At 34.9% G+C, this 9,119-nt stretch overlaps 1 pseudogene; it reads right to left on the reverse strand.

The window, feature by feature from the left end:
• Positions 1-5,909: 5,909 nt before the first annotated feature.
• Positions 5,910-7,579, reverse strand: LOC131659093 (uncharacterized; annotated as a pseudogene).
• Positions 7,580-9,119: the final 1,540 nt, after the last annotated feature.

Here is a 9,119-nt window from a genome sequence, read left to right on the forward strand (position 1 = left end):
AAATGTCACGTGTGTACGCCGAGGGTAACCATAGCGACATTTGTAAGTCTAAGGGAGGCATAGAGGTTTCATGAAAGAATGGTCCCCTCCCATGACTGAGGCGTACTAGGGTCTAGGTGGGGCTGAAGGAGGAGTCAATAATCCGAAACGGTCAATCACACCTGAGAGAAAACTAGATATGATCAAGGAAGCTGGAATATGAAAGCTCAAGGTCATACGGGAGTAAGTGGTCTTCGAATCCTGTCCTATGATAGTAGTGGTCTCCAACACGTTATGAGTAAATGTGAGTCATCCTAGGGCCTGGTCGAACCCCTAGGACGTGTCAGTCCATGCATCAGGGAAGGTGAATTTTGTCGCCCTCGACGGTGGTGTCTCCTTGTGTCCCGAGTGCGTCATAATCTATTGGCGTATAGCCCACACAAACCACTGAAAGGGTCATCAATCCAAAAATAACAAATATACAAGAGCAGGGCAACAAGCATAAACAGAGGATACATTGCACATGGCTAGAGATCTCATTCTAACACATGTATATAAACATTTATAAATAATAATACATATAGAAAAATTAAGACACATTATGAATGCAATGTCTATATGTCGATGCACATGATTCCGGAATATCAATCCCTCCGCAAAGGGCCGTGGTATCGCTTCAGGATTCAGCACCACTAAGGTGATATGTATCTACCCATCAATCAGACTCAATGATCCACTATGGGATAAGGTGGTTCCCTCTTAGACACGCACCCTGTGCCACCTCTTCAGTGTGCACCTTGTGACTCCTCCCCGGTAGACATGTAACCATGAAATGTATGAGCATACAATTCCCCATATATGCTTTTCAATCATACGGGTAACATCGCCATATATAATCACTCATCTCATTCATCAAAATTCGCACAAATATATTTATATTACATTTACTCACCTTCACAATTAGTCACCTTCAAAATAAACACGTAAGAAGATACAAAGCATATATATATATATATATATATATATATATATATATATATATATATATATATATATATATATATATATATATATATATATATATATATATATTTGAGAAAAGTATAAAAATAGAGAGACGCCCTTACAGTTACGAGAGTCGTAGAATTGATGTTTTGTTTGGAATTGGTTGGCGGGTCGTGCACCTTTATCCAAAACGAACTAAATTAGAACAACTAATATAGAATGAACTCATACGTTGTAAACTTCGTCGATATCTAATTTTTCATTTTATTATTAAAACTTAAATTATAGTTTTCATTTTAAAAAATAAACTCCTAAATGTCCATCCATTTAATTTTGTTTATTATTCTTCTTTGAGATAAAATTAATAATTATACATTTAGAACTTCGAAGCTTATAAAAATATATTAAAAATTTATAACAGCTAGATTAAGTTAAACTTTTTTATAGGATAGAACTTACTTTTCTTAAAAAACTAGGCTATATGAGTATTCATCAAGAGATTTCCAGAACAATTCTAGAAACACTTTTACGTGGATAATTATAAAAACGCTTCTGTATGAACTAACTTGATGTGTACATAATAATCTCTTTTGATATTCATAAAATATTAAATATAAATAATACACCCTACATGATAAAAGCTACTAAAGTTTAAATCATGTACTAGTGTTTGAACAAAATAGTCAAATTAGAGTATTGGTAGGACATTTCATAATTATTGTTGTTTGGAAGGTAGTGTATAAATATATAAACTCCTAATACAAAACATAATTACCTGCAATTAAAATTATACTCCTTTATATTTAAAAAAAACCAATTTACATAAATTATAAATGAAAATCCAAATTATTATTATAGTATATCTCAAAATAATACATGATTATAAAGTCAATTATTAATTTTAAATAATATTTTGCATTTATTGAAGAAATTTTATTTATAATATAATTTACACAACTTCAATTTTATTTAATCACAACTAATTGAACAACAAGGTTGTAAAGAACCTAAAGTATGAGTTTTTTTTTAAATTTATATAAAACAAGTAATTAATTTCGATTAAATAATTAAATTGTAAGAAAATTTTACTGGAAATTTATTAAAAAAAACAAAGTTTTAACAATTATATATAATAGATATATAAAGTTAAGAAAGAGTAAGGAGTTAAGTGTAGAGATGAATTAGATAGTGATTTTCCAAATTAGAGAAGTATTGAGAACAAGTGGAGATAAAATAAAACTATACTGAGAACTATTGAATTTCCTAATTCTTTCTTCTTCTGGTATGTAAAAATAGAACGTAGGAGTACTATATTTAAGAACGTAGGAGTACCATATTTATAATCAAAGCACATGGTGTTACCTTATGATTTTTATCTCCAACTATACTACTTGCCTAGTTAGTAATTATCACTTATCACTTCTCAATTAATACTGTCATCATTATTATTCGTTCATATTTATTGTTATCTTCTTCCATAATATATTTTGTTTTACACGTATAATTTCTGGTGTTATGTGACACGGATAAAATTGCCGAAATAATTTGTACTGATAATAAAATCATTTTTTTGGTTATTCTATACTGCGTTATATAAAAAAATGGTCGAAAAAATAAAAATTTATTATTTTTATTATTAACTTTTTATTAATCTACTAAAAATAATTTATTTTTTCATCGATAAAATTTTGTTATGAACAGAGATTATTTTAAAATTTTAAGCGGCTAAAACTACCGTTTATTGGAGAGACCGGAAATTAATTTCAAAGAGAAACTATTTTTATTTTTAATTATTTCATAAATAATTTTGTTATTCTACCACTAAAATTTTCTTACCAAAAAGGGGTTGTTTTTTTTTTTTAAATGAAGGCGGCTAATTTTACCGAACATCAAAGAGACTGAAGTCAAGATTTTTATAAAATTTCTATCAAGAACTACTAATGAAATAAAAATCCTAAAATATTTTTAGCATAACTTGAATTTACTTATATAAATACTATTAAATTTTATATCTGATCATATTATATTATAGAGGTGCGAATATACTATAATCAAAATATTTTTAGCATAACTTGAATTTACTTATATAAATACTATTTAATTTTATATCTGATCATATTATATTATAGAGGTGCGAATATACTATAATCTTAAAATATTAATTTATTTTAAAATTACGGGTCTTACAATACTTCCCCTCTAAAAGAGTTTCGTCCTCAAAATTACGCGTCTGTAAACAATTCTAGGTATTTCTCTCGGATTGCACTCTCAAGTTCCCAAGTTGCATCACCAGTGGCTTGGTTCCAAATAATTTTTACTAACGGAATTTCCTTATTCCTTAGCAGTTTCATTCTCCTATCCTCGATCCTAACGGGTACTACTTCAAATGATAAGTTGTCTTTAAGCTGAATGGTGTCTGGTTTGATTACACAAGAAGGGTCTGGAATGTATTTCCGTAGTTGTGAGACATGGAACATATCATGTATGCCAGATAGAAATGGTGGTAATGCAATTTGGTAAGCCACAAGGTCTAATTTTATAAGTTATTTGATAGGGTCCAATAAACTTAGGAGTTAACTTCCGCGCCTTGATTGCTCTCCCATCCCCCATGGTGGGTGTGACACAGAGGAACACATGGTCTCCTTCTTCAAAATCCAATGGCCTACGTCTTTTGTCAGCGTAGCTTTTCTGACGATCTTGTGAAGCCTTCATCTTTTCCCTAATGCTTTTAACCTTTTCTGTAGTTTGATGATTCATTTCTGGACCTACAATTATACTCTCACCATCTTGATACCAACATAATGGCGTATGAAATTTTCGTCCATATAGAGCCTCAAATGGAGCCATTCCTATACTAGTATGAAAACTGTTGTTGTAGCTCAATTCAATCAAAGGTAGTATATCATCCCAACTCCCTCTATAATCCAACACACATACCCGAAGTAGATCCTCCAACGACTGATTCGTTCGTTCAGTTTGTCCATCTGTTTGTGGATGATATGTCGAACTTAATCTTAGTTTTGTTCCAAGTGCCTCATGCAATGCACCCCAAAAATGTGATGTGAACTTTGGGTCTCGATCTGACACGATTCTAGAAGGTACACCATGTAGTCTAACAATTTCATAAATGTAAATTTCTGTTAACTTGGCTACATTATAGGTCGTTCTCACCGGTAAGAAATGATAAGACTTTGTCAGACGATCGACAATTACCCAAATTGAGTCATGCATCCTTCGAGTTTTTGGTAATCCGGTGATAAAATCCATTGAAATGCTATCCCACTTCCACTCGGTCACATCTAAGGTTTGCAACATTCCTGCCGGCCTTTGGTGTTCTATCTTTGCTTTTTAACAAGTCAAACAGGATGCTACGTAATCTGCCACCGCTTTCTTCATCCCTGGCCACCAATAGTTTTGTCTCAAATCTTTATACATTTTCGATGCTCTAGAGTGAAGGCTTAGTTTTCTCTTGTGGGCCTCCTCTAAAATTAGTCTCCTTATCTCTACAACATCGGGTACACAAATTCTTCCGTTGCACCTTAAGATATTATTTGGTCCTACTTTAAAATCGGGTGCCTTTCCTTGTACTATCAATTCCCTTTTCTCTTCCAAGAGTGGATTATTCTGATAGTTCCGAATGTCTTCCAAAAGTCCATTAGAGATTTTGATCATTTCACATTGAAGAGTTCCTTGTCCCCATTTTACGTCTAGGTGCATGTCTCTGAATATTTCCCATAGCTCTTGTTGTTTGGCCATCAGTAATGTTGTTACAAGGACACCATTTCTACTTAAGGCATTTGCCACCACGTTCACTTTTCCTAGATGATATTGTAATGTGAAATCGTAGTCTTTCAAGGTTTCCATCCACCTCCTCTGTCTCGTGTTTAATTTCTTTTGATCAAACAAATACTTCAAACTCTTATAGTCGCTGAATATCGTGAACGTATACATTCATAGAGGTAATGACGCCAAATCTTTAGCGTAAAAACTATTGCTGCAAGCTCTAAATCATGAGTAGGATAATTCCTTTCATGAACCTTTAATTGTTTTGAAGCGTATGCTACTGCCTTCCGGTGCTACATCAACACACATCCTAAGCCCTAATGAGATGCATCACAATGAACTTTGTATGGCTCCTCAGGTTGTGGCAGAATCAATATCAGTGGCATTGTAAGTTTCTTCTTCAACAACTGAAAATTAGCTTCACATTGCTCAGTCCAAGCAAAAGGTTGATCCTTTCTAGTTATTTGAGTCATTGGAGCTACTATCTTTACATATCCTTCAATGAATCATCGATAGTATCCAGCTAATCCTACGAAACTTCTTATGTCGGTGACTGTCTAAGGCTGATTCCATGCAAGCACGGTCTCAATCTTTGCTGGGTTGACTGCAATGCCCTCCTTTGATATGACATGTCCCAAGAAATTTACCCTTTCTAGACAAAATTCACATTTGGATGGGTTAGCATACAACTTCTTTTCTCGTAGAATTTGTAGCACCTGACGTAGATGTTCTTCGTGTTCCGCTTTACTTTGAGAGTAAATAAGGATATCGTCAATGAATACGACAACGAATTTGTCTAGAAATGGGTGGAAAATTCGGTTCATATAATCCATGAAAATAGCGGGAGCATTAGTCATTCCAAATGGCATGACTAGGTACTCATAATGTCCATAACAAGTCTTGAATGTTGTCTTAGATATATCTTCCTCTCTTACCTAAATTTGATGATAGCCAGACTTCAAATCAATCTTAGAAAATACAGATGCTCCTTTAAGGTTGTTAATCAAGTCATCAATACGAGGTAAGGGATATCGATTCGTCACGGTTGCCTTGTTAAGTTGCCTGTAGTCCACACATAGTCGAGAACGCCCATCCTTTTCTTTACCAAAAGCACTGGAGCTCCCCATGGGGAAACACTTTTCCTAATGAGTCCTTTCTCTAGTAAGTCTTCCAATTTTTTTAAGTTCTTGGAGTTCTTTTGGCGCCATCCGATATGGTGCAATGGAAATGGGTCCCGTTCTCGAGTGTAAGTCAATGAAGAATTCAATGTCTCTTACAGGTGGTAAACCAGGAATCTCGTTGGGAAACACATCCGGAAAGTATTGAGTAACTAGCATGTCTTTAATATTGTCTTCATCCCTCACCTTTGTACTAGCAAGTATTGAAAGGTCCAAGGCTCCATTTTTTAGAGAAACATTGAGTTGGTTAACCGATAGGTATTTGAAAACCCCTAGCTCAGGAAAAATAACCAACTTCCGAGCACAATCTAGCATAACATAATGAAATGACATCCAATCCATTCCGAGAATAATCTCGAGAGATTGTAGGGGTAGACATATTAAGTTAACTAGAAATTCTCTCTCTTGAATCACTACTCTACATAATAAGCATGCAGTGTTCATAGTTAGAACCTTAGCAGGGGTAGATACTATCAAGTCAAAAGGTAGTGGGGTTACCATAATTTTCAATCGATCAACGCAATCTTTGGATATGAATGAATGCGTTGCCCCAGAATCAAAAAGTGCAGTTAGAATGGTACTTTTAATTTTGCAATTCCCTTGGATCAAATTGTTGGTCGGAGATCTCTCTTCTGCACACATGCAATACACTCTCCCTTGAGCAGTTGGCCAAACGGTTCCGACAACATTAACGGCTAACTCTGCTTTTGGAGTTCTACAATCCTTCTTCATATGCCCCCTTTTATTGCATTTAAAGCAGGTAAGGCTCCTATTAGGACATTCATTCGCATAATGTCCATTTTCACCACACTGGTAGCAATGTCTCCCTAGGGCAGCTTGAGTTCCTCCTCCTTTAGTGTTATGATTTTCTGTTTGTTGAGGTCCTCGATTATTATAATGTGGTCGTTAGTATGGCCTTATCTGTTGTTTATTACGTCCTTGATTCTGAAAATTTTGGCGATTAGGTCCTCCAAAGTTCTGGACCGCCCTGCGATTTGTCCTCTTATTCTTCATTTCTTCCACTTCTCTGCATTTCTCCACCAATGTTTGAAAACATTTTATCCCTAATGGTACCACTGAGTCTTGTAGTTCATACTTGAGTCCTTCTTGGAAATGGTGACACATGTAAACTTCATCTACTCCTTCCAGGAAGAATCAGAAATACCTAGATAAATTTTCAAATTTGGCAGTGTACTCACCTACAGTCATATCCCCTTGTCGAAGTTTCAGAAAATCGTCTCCTAATTTGGTCCTCGCACTTATGGGAAAGTATTTGTCTAGGAACTTTCTCTTAAAGGCTTCCCAATTCTCTTCTTCCTGTGCGCCCTCCATCATCAATCTAGTGCATCTCCACCAATACTCTGCATCACCTAAGAGGAGATACGTGGCATACAACACCTTTCCCCTAGAGGACAATTGATTACCTCAAAGATCTTTTCAATTTCTTGTAACCATAAGTCAGCCTTCTCGGAAGTAACATCCCCTTGAAATTTAGGTGGATCTTGGCGGCGAAAATCGGTTAATCCTCTTGATTCTCCGGCTTGTGTCTCTCTGTCCCGCTTCTCCATATTGGCCATAGCTTGGTCCATTTGATCCACCTGATGATTGTTAGTATTGTCACGTCTTGGAGGCATTATTTTCCTACAACACCAACACCCAATTAGAATTCTCCTTACCTGTTTCAAGAGAATTTCCAATATCTTACTTCCAAATGTCATGCCCTAAAATTTGCCTTCCATATTCCATTCACAATGATTCAAGGTTCAAGATTCAATCCCAAAGATTACTCATTCAAAGTCCAGATGATCCACAGTCAACTGGTTTGACCTAAAAAGTCAACCATAATCAGAGCATAGTCAAAGCCTCCCAATTTTGGTCAACATCAAGCATAGAGGTGCATAACCATCATTTGATCAAGGATTGGTCATGATTCCATTAATAGAAACTCAGAGATGAACAAATACAAAAAGGTTCAAATTAGGGTTTCTTAGGAGAAAGTCAACTCAACTTTGACTAGGCATAACTTTCACCTGGAACATCAAAAATTTCCCAATCAAAGCCTATTTTGAAGGAAATTGGATTCTCTACAACTTTGTCTCTCACAAGCCAGGGCTAGAAATGCTTCATTTGAGAGGTATGGTGCAAAAGATTACAGGTCATTTTCAGGCATCCTTCAAAAGCAGTTTTTTGTCAGAGAAGGTATGATCAAGATAAAAGCTTCAAATGAGAAATATGTTCCAAAGTGGCTTGTAGAGGACCTCTTGAGGTTTCCAAAAAGTATTAGAACACCCTCATAGCTTAAAAAATGAAGGAGATATGCTTAATCAAAGTCAGGTGATTTTTGGAGGCAAAATGTGAAAAAAGGAGGGTTCAAATTAAAGAATTTTGCTAATGGGCCTATGTTTTTATGGTACAAACTTGATCCACAAGCCATTAGCTTGTCCAAAACAAAAGGGCACGAAATTTATCATATTAATTGATTTAATATATTTTTTTAATTCATTTTTTATGATTTAATTAAGTATAAAATCAAATATTGTGTTAAAATATTGGTATAGGCCAAATCCAATCAATATTAATGGCAAAATATGATGTAATTTCGTGGTAATTGGATCAAGGAAGAATAAAATCAAATCTTGGCCAAAATAGTAGCTTAGCATTCAAGTAAGAAAATCAAATTTCTCAAAAAAAGCAAGATTGGATTCAAAAGCTATTTTGGTTCTTTTCTTGACCTAATTTGATTCTCCTATAAGTATACAAGTCAAGACAGTGGATTAGGGGTTGAGAATTCGTGCACAAACACACCTGCAAGGACAAAGAAAGTCACTAAAAAACTCAGAATCGGTTTGAGAGATTAAAGAGTTTTCAGAGGAGTTTAAGCATTGCAACGTGTTCGTGGGATCACTCTGAAGCTACCTGGATCATCACGCTTCATCAGCACCCCCAGAATTACCTCGTATCTGCCCAGGTAAGTCGTTCTGAAAATCCTTTCGATCTGAATAATATATGCATCCTCATTGAAATATACTTGCGTATTCATGTTTAGTTCAATGCATGGATCGTTTCTGGATCATTTTGTGATGTTTGCATACCTTAATCATGTTCTGCCATTGATGTCCGATCCAAGCTTTTAGGTTTACATTTAGGGCTTTTTGCTAGAGTTAAAATTAGGTT

Source organism: Vicia villosa, linkage group LG3 (genome assembly GCF_029867415.1).
Source record: "Vicia villosa cultivar HV-30 ecotype Madison, WI linkage group LG3, Vvil1.0, whole genome shotgun sequence".
Taxonomy (NCBI): Eukaryota; Viridiplantae; Streptophyta; class Magnoliopsida; order Fabales; family Fabaceae; genus Vicia; species Vicia villosa.